Source organism: Larimichthys crocea, chromosome VIII (assembly GCF_000972845.2).
Source record: "Larimichthys crocea isolate SSNF chromosome VIII, L_crocea_2.0, whole genome shotgun sequence".
NCBI classification, from domain to species: Eukaryota; Metazoa; Chordata; class Actinopteri; family Sciaenidae; genus Larimichthys; species Larimichthys crocea.
The window spans coordinates 17513040-17527531 of record NC_040018.1 but is presented as its reverse complement, the minus strand read 5'-3'; the positions used below and the strand labels follow the sequence as shown (position 1 = coordinate 17527531).

General features: G+C 40.8%; 1 protein-coding gene across 2 annotated transcripts in view; it reads right to left on the bottom strand.

The window, feature by feature from the left end:
* The window catches only part of galnt2 (UDP-N-acetyl-alpha-D-galactosamine:polypeptide N-acetylgalactosaminyltransferase 2), a 50940-nt gene that overhangs the window by 20096 nt on the left and 16352 nt on the right, over positions 1 to 14492 (bottom strand). The gene's annotated exons all lie outside the window — the stretch shown is intronic.

Sequence of the window (14492 nt, the reverse complement as noted above, 5' to 3'; positions counted from 1 at the left end):
TGGTGCTATATAAATGAAACTAATTTGAATTAAAACAGCAAATTAATGAGATCAAATTCATCGTAATAAGTCCATTTAGACAACAGGATGTCCAGTAATCATGATTCAGCTGACCCAAGATCAAATCTGTCTTCTAGCAAAAGCCCTGAACAAATAAGATCAATTCATACATGTTTAATTCCATTCAATCATCAATAAATCGACTTCATCACCGCACTGAGAACCACAGTCACATCAATGCCCTCTCCATTTACACAAATGGACAGATGGAGGAGCCACCCCTGCTTGTGTCGATGCAGGTTACCATTAAAAACCGCGGGATCAATACTCTGGCAGGCAGAGCAATTAGTGCCATTCGCTCCCTGTCCAGACCTTTGCCCTTGACTTTAGAAAACTACTGTCCAACTGTCTTATTTGCTCTGTAGTTCCCTGTTCACCTTCAGCCTCTCCAAAATGCTTTATTGATCGGTTTTCTTTACTGGACCACCAATGACAGTGTGATGTTAGAGACAACCACAAATTGTATTCAACAGTTTATTTCTACACCTGAAAGAAGTGGTAACAGGTAGTAAAGCCCCCCCCCGTTTCACGTATTTTTAGACCTTGGCATTTATGGCAGCAAAATACCTGCTGCTGTTTTCTGTGACTCTCTCATCCATCATTTCAATCTGTGCCAGCCTTTCCTTTCATCTGCTGTGGACAGTGCGTCAATCTGTTCTGAAACTATACCCATTTTTCAGCGACTGAAAGAAGATTAGACTCTCTAACACCCACAAGTACTATAAAAAATCCTACATAAAATCAATTTCTATAAGTGTTCACGACAGCTGTGTACTGTGCAGTCAGATGGTAATGCTCGGTGTAGGATGAAAAGCAAAGCTGGCAGTATACTTGCTTGCAGAAATATAGTTTGACAGGTTGTGAGGGGAAAAAACAGGACACAGATTTTTGGTTTGTTGGGCTGTTTTGTCCTTGAGCTGGGTACAAAATCATCCACCTTCATGGCTGCTCAACCAGAGATTATAAAACCGAGGAACATCTTCCTTCTTTCAATCTCCATGTTTCTTCACTTCTTAAGGGTGTCAGTAAACATGCCGCAAGTGTCCTCACCTGTGCATGTGCTGACATCTTTCACACTGCTGTGATTTAGTCAAATGTTACAGTACACCCTGTCAATGTGATTATAAGACGTTTAAGCACTAACAAACACTGAATGAAGTCAGCTAAGGTGTGTATTTCTGTCAGGCGCAATGTTCAGCTGCCTCTTTACATGCCTGGCTGCCTCACGGTTCACAGTTCAGGGTCCCTTGAAAACATCTAGAAACAGTGTTGTGGAAACTCTGCATCTCATGAGAAAAGACCTCCCCAAAGCATCTGTGCTCATGTGCTGTGGCAAATGTGCAGCGCCGGTAGACATGGACAAATGCACAAAGACAGACATGGAGGATGTTCAAGACACACACACACACACATGAATACACCTTAGTACGCCTTCCAACAGAACTTTATAGAAAAGGCCGGCATCACTTACAGAAGAACAGACGGTCCCAAACCCTAAAAAAAGACATCCTGGTTTTCTTTGAGACCAAAGTTGTAACAAATATACAGGATTTGTACAGCTTAAGAGTAAAATTCAAGCACTTTCAAAGTACCTAAAGCAGATGTTTCCAGACTCAAAGCCTTGATCGTCACACCTTATTGTGTACTGACATTATATTTATTTACCAGCTGTTCATATTAACTTTAAATAAATGTTTTGATCATGATTATTTAATGCTTGCTAACTTGCAGAGTAAGCGATCGGAAATAGTTATCTATGAACGACAAGGAGACATACAAACATATTACAAACGTCAAAGTTAAATTTCATTTCAAAGATGTTTGGTTACTACCAACACCAGATTATGTTAAAAAATCAAACAAGTTGTATATTTGACTTCACCCATATTCCTCACCTGGAAAATATAACGGTTAAACGGGCTTTTTCCAAACTTTCAAGACTTTGTACAAAACCCTGAATATAATCGTGCAGACATGAACTATGTGGAACAAAGATGACCTCACATCCTACAGACCTTTCTGGCGTGCGTGTGTGTGTGTGTACTGTAAAGCACAGGTGTAACTAATAACGTTAATGATGGCTCCGGCCCATGTAGGCGTGTCACTAAGTCATGCCAGTGAGGCAGCAGCATGTACTCGAGGCCTTTTTCACACACTCTTAGCAAACGACGCAGGAAAGACACAGGTGTTACTAATCATATTAATTAAGTGTCCCAGTAAGACATGGCTGTGTGACAACAATGAGGCGGCATGAACAAATCTTGAAGAAGATAAATGGAATTCAGCCATCGTTTAATTTGATGATCTAAACCTGTGATTTTACTGTCCTCCGTGTCAAACGTCTATTTGAAGGCCATCAACTGCATCATTTGAATTCAACATTAATCGTCGAAGCTAATAGTGACGCCATCGTACCAGTTCTGTGTAACTCCAACCTGCTGACAGTCTAGCAAAACGCTTTTGATAGGTATTATAGTTTGAGCAGCTGTTCTCAATTTACAAACCCTTTACAAGAAGACCATTTAAATGACAGACTGCTGGCAGAACAAGCAGCTCTAAAAAACCCGCATGGATGTTGCTGTCAGCCTGCTAAACATCTACCAGTCTACTGGGTGTTGAGAGACTGATCAAAATGAAGCCCTCCTCCTTCCTGTATGAAATGACTACACAGATTTACAACATCTTTAATCTTTTTAAAATGTTCAGATTTTATTTGAAAATGTAAAGAAATCTCACGCTTTCGTATGCTTGTCTACCCTCAACACACTCGTGAAGAGCTGGTGCTGGAAACGGATCAGAACAGAAAAGAGTAATTCTTCATGCTGTGCTTGGAAATGTCAAATACTTGTTTTATGACTGCAGTTTAGGGTTCACTAGGTCCACTTTTACTTATTTTAACTGTAGAAATTCATCATTTTACTTTTTTTTCCAAGCAACCAGACAGCTGAGAAGATAAAACTGACAAAAGTGCAAATGAGAGGGAACGAAAGAGAGAGAGATGAGAAATGGGGAAAGGGAAACTTGAAAAAAGGAAACAAACAGTGGAGAAAGGTAACAGGAGAGAAAGTCCAGAGCTCCAGACGCAGCCTTAAAACACTGCCTGTGATTTATGTGAATTGCAGCCCATCACATATCGCAATAAGACAAACAGCATTAGGAAATGAACAACACAGTGCTTTCAGGACCGGTATGTATGATTTATCAACAAATGATTGCTATAAATATGACATATCACTGATTGGAGCATGATTTAAAAGGGTAAGTATAGAACAGATGTTGGGAGAGCAATTTTATATCTCACACAGATCACGTGAATGGCTTTGAAAACCTTTTAGTGAAAATGACCTGTATCTGCCTCACCTCTGAAGAAAAGTAAGACTGATGAAAACTGTGCTCGCGCACAAAAGCAAACATGCACCTTAGTGCAGCGGCTACAGCCAGAGATATTAGAAACAGAAGGAAAGCTGTTTCCCCTTCGTGCACATTCATGGTTGAATAAAGCATGTTATTCCACTCTGTTAGACAGTATCATACACATTCTGCACCACCTTCTTCTAACTCTTAATTAAAGCTGTATGATGTAAACATCTTTACTTCCATGTTTTCACGGCTGCAACATTTCATCAAATGGAAATGTCTTGTACATTTCTCCAGCATTTGGGACCTTCATCAGAAAGTCTGACTGACTTGCGCCAGGACACTGACATTTAAAGGTATACTTTAACATTTTGTGATTTATGCTTAGTTATGCCTCAGTCCAAACGGACAAGGCTACATGGTCGCTGTTGACCGACTCCATGAGCAGCTGCCTCAAGCCAAACAGAGCATATTGAGCTGCCCAGGAGGCAGACAAACAATTTTCAAAATAAAACACACAAAAAGGGAAACAATTTAACTACGTAGCATATTTACTCATGGTAGAAGCACATATACTAAAAAAAAAAAAGACCAAATCTGAGCCAGTTAAAGTCTGGTGGGGAAGATGCTCCACTTCTAAAATGCTCCTGGTGCAGGAGAACAGACCAAAACAACGGTTATAGTGTTAGAAGAGAAGATCGATACCGCTCTCATGTTTGTGCATTAAATATGAAGCTACAGCCAGCAGCCAGTTAGCTTAACTTTGAGCAAGCAACAGGAATCCAGAGCTGGTTTCAGTTTTGCCACAGAGCTTATTAATTCCTTTTAATCAATGTTTTTCCGATGGTTGCACACTGCAAAACCATCACGTCCAACATTGCAGACAGACTGTTGCTACGGCTAGATTAACTTGAACTGTGGTGAAACAATGGTGCTTTTGCAAACCTGTGTATGTATACTTTTTTCCCCCCCTCACAGAGATAATTGATCATGAAAGGAATCAATAAAGCATTGGACCAATAAGCAGAATCTATAATGGCATTGGCATCAATAAAATCCCTTTTTAACTTAGCATACAGAATGGAAACAGGGGAAAGCTCTATTAAATAAAATAGAAACAAAATCTACCTACTCGCACCATTAAAGCACTAAAGCTCACTGATTTATCATTTTATAGTAAATCCAGACAGTTTCCACTTATTGTTTGCTTGCTGCTAAAATGAGTAATTCCATCTTTTCTCTGTTTTATATAATAGAGAATTCAATACTCTGGGTTTTTGGCCGCGTGTTTGGGCTCTGGGGAATAGTTTCTTTTTCCTATATTTTGACCCCTTTGCCCTCTTTAGTCACCCACTGTTTGCATCTTTCACTTTGCATCTTTCTGTCTTCTGCTGTGTCAGTCTGGCAGCAGTTTTCTTGGTCTGCCGTCATGACACACGGAGGCAAAAATACACACTTCATACACACACACACACACTGAGTTCATTCAGAAGAGGACATTTGATTTGTGTCTGACACTGTGGTGTAAAGCTAGTTTCTGTCCAGATCTCTGAGAGAATAACGGAAGAAAAACTCAAAAGATAACATTGAATTCAATGAAAAGATACTTTACGCTGCTCATAAAGCCTTTTGTCACTTTTTATAATAGGATATGTAAGGCGTGGTATTAAATATCGGTCTGAGGTATACTGTAACTCCTTGTTTTGTTATCTTTTCAGGATTTTTTTCTCCTGTGGCTGTTGGTTTCTTTTTCTGCTTTGAGCTACCTAACAACTCTTGTGGGTGTCTGTCCCCCTGCAGTGTGTTTATATCCGTGCTTTGTTGTTGTTGGTTTATGTAGGACAGCATCAAGCATCTTGCTGTGCACACTGCAATCAAGACTTTATATTCACCTGACAACAAGTACATGCTATATGTCAAAACACCTCAAGTACGCCAACTATGAACAAGAATTTCAATGTTAAAATTTTAGTCAGATGTCAAAAGGGGGGTGGAATGAATTTAAGCTTAGATCTGCCGGTTGCACACGTCAAAAACAGCTATTTTATATCTTCTATGTTACAGCTGATTGAGCTCAATGCATCCCAGGCTCTTCGTGTCGTGACTTCATATGAACTCAGAGCCCTCTCTCCTCCAAGCAATGTCTACATAATATTTAAATTTCCTCCAGCTACAGGCAAAACACATAAATTCAAATCTTTCCAGAGTGTACATGAACACCACACGCTATCAATCAATCAGAATTCAAATTTTATGTTGGCCTATTTTTAGTCAGTTCATTTTTCTCAGCGGTTGCCACTTTTTTCTCTGCCAAGTGAAAAGATGTACGCCGAGGCACATCAGAGCCCTCACACCTGATTATCTGATAATGGGGCGGACTTAAAGGCCTTGGTAGATCTGTGTGTGCATGTGTGCGTGCACATGTGTCAGCTCACATTTGTGTATGTGGGGCGTTTGTGAGCTCACATGCATTAGTGTGACAGTCTGGTTACACGAGTGCTTATCGGTCTGTGAGTGAATGTCTGTGAGTGTGTGAGTGTTTGATCCAGTCGTGGTCGAGCCTGTGATAGTCAGAGTATAATCCACAGTAATCTGATCACATCCTCTGATAGATTACCTCAGATTGGAGCCAACAGGTCACTGACACACACAGAGTACTGTCCAAGGCAGTTTTACAGATGAAGCACACACATTTACATAGAAGCGAGTGTGAAGAGAAAATCTTTACTCTCATACATTTGTGATAAAATACAAGCTAACTTCTTCCTCTGCAATAAATTCAAACTGAAGCCACAGTGAAGATCCAGATTAAACTGTGTTTCTGATGCAACATGCAGTGCCAGCGCTCTGATTTGCTCTGTGGGCTTAATTCATCAGAAAATCCCTCCAAGAGACGACAGCACAGTGCATCGTCCATCAAGAGCAGCAGGCAAAGGAGGTAATGAAACACAGTGATGGACACCAGCACACCATAATGATACAATATGCTGCTGAAGGTTGCTATTACTGAAAATTACTGCTGAAATTAAATTTGTTTCTCTGTTTTGTATTAAAAACTGTTTTATCTTGGGGACCGATGAAATCTTCAAAACAGGCTGATTTTCGACAAGTGAACAAAGCTTAGCTACTAAATGTAACAGATTCATTTCTCTAAACAAGAAAATCACTGTACTACTGTACTGTAAGCAATTAATTCATTAATTCTGATGGAAACAGGGATGTCTGTATCAAATTTAGTTGGGAAATTTCACTAATAAAGTCAGAGGATCCCAGTTCAACAGTTCATCCTCTGAAGACTATGAACTGGGTGTCCAACAGTCTGGAACAAACTGGTGATCCAACCCAGTGACAGGCTGCTGACATGGCTAAAAAAATATACAGACACAACATGTACCCAAGCTCCCACTTTAATGTAAACTTCAGAAATTAAGAATTATATATAAAAGTGTCCTTTGTTTTAATGTCACCAAAACAGGCTTGTATGTCCTTCAAGTGGACGGATCAGGTTCAAGCCCCGGCGACAGCCAGCATCAGTCCTGCTGAAGTGTCCTTAAGCAAGCTTCTGAATCCAGATCAGCGCCTAGTGTGGTGCTTAGTAGCCGAGTCTGACCTCTGACCTCCCCATGGAGTGAAAGGAGAAGTTTTCCTCACAGTTTCCTCCGCGTTCAAAGCAGTAATGCAAAAATATCATACGGCACTGGTGGCATCAAACCACAGTCTTCCTGGATACACAAGAGAGAGTTTTCAAAACAAACTGTTGTAACCATTACTTTAATTTTACCATCACTCCAAATGAGACAAAGTCATGTAGCGCTGCCAGCCTGGTCAGATAAATGTCAAAAATGTCAAAAGACTTCACCCAGAGCCTGGTGTGAGGCTGCTTTTAACTTTTAACTCAGGCTTGACCTGAAAATGAACTCACACTGGTGTTAAACCTCAACGAAAACAGGGCTGACCAGTGAATAACCACAGAAGAAGAGAAAAGGAGAAGAACAAAGACACGCTTGAGTCTTATTAATGTTCATAATATTTTCTCTGCAGAGGGAATTCATCATATAAAACCTTCAAGTAATCTCTAGGTTACTTGGAGGTTTTGTATGATGTAATAAAAATGTAGATTTTACAGCCATGCTGGCTGTCTCTGTTGGGTTGTGTTTATGCACTGCTGAATGTTAACATGCTAATGTTTTACAGATATAACATATCTAATAGTAGCTTCAATGGTTAGCTGCAACAGTTTTTTATACAGCTATCTTTTTTTTTCTTACTCTCAGAGGAAAAAAATGGAAAAAAAACCACACAAACTTCTCCAGTCAGCCTCTCCTAATTCACCCGACCTCCACAGCTCATGAAAAGCAGCAAAAGGTAGTAAATTGGCTCAAGGGACATTTACGGTTCCTGAACTTTAAAGTTAGTTCAGTTTATAGTTAGTTATAAGTTTATAGTTTAACGAGTAGGCCTGATGAAAATGAGAAAGAGAGTTTGCTGGAAGACAAACTAACAAAATGGAAAACAAAAATTAGGTTGCAACTTACCATCCATCCCTAGTACAATCCAGCTGTGAAACAATATCGGGGACGTGGCATATATTTTGTACAAAAAAACGTGACATCTTTATGCATGAGACTGCACATGTTCACACTGTGACCGTGTTAATATCTCTGATTCATGCTCCCTGAGGTGATGCCGCCCTCTCAGTCTCACACTGCACGTTGTTTATCCAGGAGAAGAAAGGATCTAGAACAAGTCACATCCCCCCTACCTCCTTTAATCACAGCACAATGTCCTCAGGACACACACACACACACACGCAGTATCTTCTGGCAGTAGTTCAACATGAAAGCTTGTTGCTAAGAGCAACTCTTAAAAAAACCGTCATAACTGGGATGCCATTCCACACAGCAGGGGAATGAGGTAAGACGAGGAGAGAGGATGCAGACGGGTTTTGGCATTTACTGTTTTGTTTTGCCCCCAAGGAGAGTTTCCCTGCGATTTGGTGTTGAAGTTCAACCTGCTGAAACTGTTTTTGTGCCTCTGTAACAGCACACTTGGCAATAAAATTGTCAAATTACATATGACTGAACTTTTCACCTGTGGACGCCCACCCCCATCCCAACTTTCATTTTAACGGATCTCATGTCCCATCTCCTCTTTTTGTCATGTGGCGTCACCTCCTCCCATTTCCTCTCTTACATCTTCGCTCCACCGATCAGCTCTCATCTCATACTTTTTACTCTCCTCAGTCATGAACTTAACATTTTTTTTTAACATAATTTTATTTTCTCAGTGCTATATTACCCAAGCTCCACTCTGCTTACAATCCACAGCAACAATTAACAATAAATCATCACAAGTCGTTGCATAATATGCCGAAGTGAATGCAGCAGCAATTCCTCACTCAAAGCTCACACATAAAAGCATACAAGCTTATTTAACCACATGGTCCAATAGCTCCAAGACCATGACGCTTTGGGTTAAAGGAGCTTTTCAAGAACTCTGTTTGAGACTCTGCTTGAACTCTGAATGTTTTTTTAATTTCTCCCACCGCTCACTCATTCTGCTGAAGGGAAATATTACAGAGGAACATTTTACACATGGCTGATTACACTCGTCATAGCTGGTTGGCAGATATACAAGAACTTCCCTCTACAAGAGCAAGAGAGAGACAGGAAAAAGACTACAGGGACAATAAAGCAGAGCAGAAGGATGCAACAGTCAGCCAACGGGAGTGTATCAGTGACTATTAAAAGGACCATGTGATGGTCTGTGCAAGTCCCCTTAACTTTTTTAGAAAACTCATTAATCCAGATATATTTGCGGTTCTAGGCGGTGAGAAATCACATTTAATGAATTATTTTCTGTGTTATTTGTCTCCAGAGGAAACATTAAACGACAGCTGACTATTTTACAAGCACAGAGACACAAAATGAATCAACTGTCTTTCTATAATATACTCCTCTACTTGCAGAATAAACAGGCACATTTGTCTACAAACATATTTATGCACATGCAAATTAAAGCTATTCTAAGAAATAAAAAAATAAACCAATGCATAGCAGTGACACCAGTCATCCAGTAGTTAATGAAGCTGGCAGCCTGTTTACTTATCTGTAATAAAAGTTGTACAATTAAACATTTCAAAATTTAAAGTTAATGCGAACAGCATGATGGAGAACGCAGAGCTAGGACAGACAGAGGGAATAAATCTCCCGGGGCTTTCACCCAAACATACACAGAGTGAAGCTTGAAGTGGTTCAGTCAGCCAGCTCTGAACATAAGACAGTGTTCAGTGTGTCTGTCTGATATTTAATAAGGCATGACATGAGGGGGAAAGTTATCCAAAACATCACAGGAGCATCAGAAGTGTGTCAGACTCTCTCTCTATCACACATACACGCCTCTGTTGATGCATGGCTGTAGGACATGCTGGATTCAAAAAAGGAGCTCATTAAGTTGTGTATAACTTTAAAATCATGTCGCTCTGTAGTGAAACCTCCATGTGAGAGGAGAGAGAGAAGCTGAACAACAAAAAGAGACGAGGGTGGAGCTGTTTGTAAAATCCACAAGACTTCAACCCAGAAAAGGCCCTTCAACTTCACTAGGTTGAGAATTCAGACTGCACTAAGCAAACTGTGACAAGTCTCACCAGGGTGTGTGTGTGTGTGTGCGTGAGTGTGTGTGTGTGTGTGTGCATGCTAGTGAGTGTGTGTGAGCGCACACATGCTAGTGAGTTAAAGAGAGAGAGACTTGGGGGGTGTAAGACATCTCAATGGAGCAATTGTGTGTGCTGGCCCCCTTCCCAAAACCCCATCTGCATCCTACACACACACACACAAACACATGCAAAGAAGGATGCACACACACACACACACACACACACACACACACTAAAAATTGAAGTAATTATCTCCAGTTTCTGGGTTTTAGTTTAACACCTATTGATGTGACGATAAGCAAGTTTACCACCTGAACAGGTAAACTTTAACTTCACAGCTGAGGTGAGGTTCTGCATGCGAGTCGTCTCTACCTGTTGCTCTGACACAAAGACTGTTTGCTGGAATGACACTTTCACTGCTTTGAATGGTGGGAAAGACAAAAGCACTACTGCAACTCAGAAAACGTCCACAGAGTGGAACATATTTCCCTGGAGGGGAAATGAAAAAAAGGAAAATTCAGTTTTAAGCAATTTGCCTCTCTGCTGCAGTGATTCACCACAGCTGCAGCTCAACAACACTGAGGGGGGGTGGGTGGATTGCCGTTCCACTCAAACAAACTACAATTTTTTTTTCCCCAAAGCTGAATATTTGCAACAATTCTTTCATAATCGATTCACTGTAATGTTTCAGGCAGCTTCCTGCAAAGATTTTTTATTTCTATGTGAAAGAAGATTTCATATTTTTGAGGTTAGTCAGACAAAGCAAGACATGAAGATCACCTTGGACCTTTTTCTTTTCTTATGGACCAAACAAAGAACTGATTGCGTCTTTCAGTCAGGGCACTGACGTCTAAGCATTTTAGTTTGGTGGGGTGGAACAGCTCATGTGATGCTCTGGAGATCAAAATATTAAAACAATTTGTTAAAGTTCACACATGGAGGGGGCTGGGGAAGTGGAGGGAGTTACATTTCTGGAAGCAGGGAGGAGTGCAGCAGCCCTGAGCTACAGCCAAATGTCCATGTGGACCGCCTCCTGTGAGAGGAAGGTCATGGACATACATGACTGGAGGATGAATACAACACATGACCGTAAAATGACTTCTGTACCTGCCTGAACTGCAGCAAAGCTCCATTAATCATTAACTAACATAATTGTTGCAGCCAGAATTTTTATATATTACATTAATTATTGACAAAATTAATGTTATTAGAGCTGCAACTGCAGATTAGTTTATTATCCGCTGAGCTGTCAATTATTTTTTTAGATTAAAAAATGCGATAACACAACACAATTTCCAGTACTTAAACTGATCGCTTTAATTTAAAACCAGAGCCAAGTGTCGTTCAACGGAGGAGCACAATGGACCTGAGGTAACATATGCCTGTATAAGGGTATTCAAGTAAGTGGGTCCTGAAACATAGACTAGCATTAGTGATTTGTATTTAATGCGGGCTGCTAAAGTTGGCCATTGGAGCTGAGCAGCGGGGTAACGTGCCCTTTTGGGTTGACTGAAAACCAGGCTGGGAGCCCCCTCAGGACCAACACAGAACAGAAAAAGCAACAACTGTGAGGACCATTTGCTTGAGTTTGCATTCACTATAGTTAAGCCTTGCAAGTGTGGGCAGAAGAAAACACTATGAGTGCCAAGCTTTATACCCAGTTATAAGGTGTTGAATAAAGAGGGCTACTGTCAGCATCATTAAACATAACACTAACTTCCTACGGAAACAGTACTGCATTCATATATTCATCGTTTTTTGTACAAACGTTACCCATATTTACTCATGTATCGGTATTGGGAGGGAGAACAATCACATGGGATGAATTCTTTTATCCATTAATGACATCCATCAACTGGTAAAATGAGCAGTCTTCCTTTAAGGTTGGCCTGCCCGTCTCTCATCTGTCTACCAGCCTGGCAGTGATGCTTCAACAGACACAATAAACAGAGCTCAAGTTCATGGTGTCACGGTGTCCGTTACATCCATTGTTGTAACACTGTAGTAATGCCTTTGAAGACACACACAAGTCTTTTCATGCTGAGTGAGAAAGGTCAGAGACAGGACTTTGTGTTTTCTGCAGAAGGACGTGAAAAAGCATCAAAAAGCAGCAGATAAAAAGAGAGGAAGAATGCAGAAAAGAAAGCTGGAGAGTACAGTTGATTCAAGGTTGTTGACAGAAGCAGCAAAGAGATCTGTGAGGGTGAGAAACAAGAGCGCAAGGAGTGAACAAATGAAAGGAAGGGCGATGTGACACCACACTCGGCTCAGTTGTCGGTGTTATCATGTAAAACTACGTGGTTTTCATCCCTTCACCTGAATTTAAAGATGATCCTTTAAGTGCTGACTGAGTAGCACTCAGGGGAGTCATAACACTCCTATCTGCAGGCATTAGGGGCTTAAAAACTGACAATCATCTGTCTAAAAACAAAAGATGTTCAAATTTAATCCCTGAAATGTTTTTTAAATGTCAGATTGTCACATGCCGGTAATAATTATTCAGATTTGTGAAAGCTGCTTATTCCCCGCTGTTAGTCAGTGGGAGTTCAGGAATTAATTTGAACAAATGACTCCTGATAATGGGCAAGTTCAGATTCAATTTTCAGGAAAAGATGGGAATGCGCTGCTGGAGACACTGAAAGAGGGAATGCAAAAGAAGACGAGGCGAAGCGAGACGAGGGGTGGGAAGCAAAGTTTGGATGAAAGATGAAGTGAGAGTGGGGGGGGTTGGAGAGAAATGCTGAATCATGTGAGTGTGTCAGCAGAGAGGAAAAGTAGGCCAGGGTGGAGGGTTGTTGCAGAGGGTGGGGATGTTAAACTCTCCAATTCAGTTGTACAAACTCTTTCATCAACCACTTGCTTCCTCTCTTTTCTTTCCCTACACCCTCCCTTTTCCTCCCTGCAGTCTTTGATGCCCCCTCCTCCGCCTCCTCCTGCCTGCTAACAGTAAATGATTGTCCCCTCCTCGACCACAGCGGTGGTCTGTGATTACCATCAACCAAAAAGGTTCCTTCTTGCTTTTAGACAATCTGCATGTTGGGAAGTGCTTTCATTATATTGTTTAATACACAAAAATGGTTGTGATTTGTGTAAATTGCAGCTCCTGGTGTTTTTTTTTTAAAGAGAATATAATGAGGAGGTTTAGTCCTCAGATCAAAGCTGCAAATAGCTTTGGCAAGATTTGGATGGGTTTACCGTAAACCCCCCCAAACAATGTTGAGGTCATCAATGTTACAGTATTTAACAGCACAGCACATGTTACCTCACACCATAGGGGTGTGTGTGTGTGTGTGTGTGTGTGTGTGTGTGTGTGTGTGTGTGTGTGTGTGTTTGGTTGGAACAGGAAAGAGCTTTAAGTCTATAAATATTTTCTTTCCCATACAAGGAGAAAAGTCTTCTGTAAGCCAACAGTGGAAGGTGTGTTTTTTGTCAATCACGTATGGATGTGAGCAGTAGTAGTACAAGAGTGTGTGTGTGTGTGTGTTGCCATATGCATGTGCTGCATAAACCTGTAGATTTAAGACCAAACATAGAATTCTGCACTGCACATACTTTGTTATACACACACACACACAGTTCATAACTGAAGCACACACACGAGCACACGTGCACACGCTCTCACATGTGAGAGCTTGAAGACACTCCTGTTTGGACATAAATGCTAACTCGTTCTGTCAGTCTGCCTGGCACCAATAACATCCTCTAAAAGGTACCAAGGTAGCTTTTATGTCAATAGCCACAGATATTACACAATGCTAAAGACTGAGCACCTGATCTTCATTCAAAGCTAAACCTTGGTGGCTGTATAGTGAAGCCAATGCAGAAGTGCTAAAAACTGCAGTTCCTCAATCAGCTACAGAATGAGTCAGTCTCCATAAGTCCCCATCTTAAAAATGCCCAACTTTACAGCAGAAATAAACATGTTTACAGCTTGGTCTCAACAACTAATTTCCCCGTTCATGACAACTGTGAGGGTGAATTTTTATATAACTCACCTATTCAAATTATATTAAGGCTTAAAGTTATGCACAATTAACAGCATGGTCGCTTTAATTGACAGATAGGTGCCATTACAGATAGCTTATTAGAGCACCGAGGCGTCATTCAGCCGTCTCACGTCCACCGGTGATCAAAATCTTTGCCCATTTTTAGGTTAGCCGGGAGGTGGCAGAGGCAGAACTGCAAACATAGCGGAAGCCAGCACTACAAATTTTGAGCTTCATTATGGCTCTTCAGAAACCTGCAGGTGACGTAGTGGTTTAATTATTATTTAAAACAACCATGACTTTCAAACTATATGACCTTTTTGTAATTCCAGCTAACTGCTACAAACTTCTAGTCTCCAAGTCTAAGCTGACATAACAACTATGACATCACTGTAACGTCATCATCTGTTTTCACAGCATTGACAAAGCTCCTC